The sequence below is a fragment of the Octopus bimaculoides genome, chromosome 2 (genome assembly GCF_001194135.2).
Source record: "Octopus bimaculoides isolate UCB-OBI-ISO-001 chromosome 2, ASM119413v2, whole genome shotgun sequence".
NCBI classification, from domain to species: Eukaryota; Metazoa; Mollusca; class Cephalopoda; order Octopoda; family Octopodidae; genus Octopus; species Octopus bimaculoides.
This window is the reverse complement of record NC_068982.1, coordinates 143,602,737-143,603,103: the sequence shown is the minus strand read 5'-3', so window position 1 is coordinate 143,603,103 and position 367 is coordinate 143,602,737.

Below are 367 nucleotides of genomic sequence, written 5' to 3'. Positions count from 1 at the left end.
ATTTCACAATTCCACAATTTTCATAGATCTTGTAAAACAGAGAGCCCCGGTGCTGTGCCATATTTGTCTCGAATCTGATTGGAATTCTAAAATTTGCTTCTTGTTAGCGAGAGAGTATGGTCCAAATTGCCATCATTTGAGCCACAATTGATTGGATGAAGCTTATCACGAGGCCAGAAAGTGACTTTACGAATGATAGTTGAGCCAAAATTTAAGTTGAATGTAGATAAAAAACGCACGTTATGTCCACGTATTATATCTCGTGACAACATGGGCAATATTTGTATCAAAAGCCAAACCTGTTTTAAGCCAATATCATGTGATAGTATAAAGAAGTTTTTCAGAATAACTAAAAATAGAGAAATAG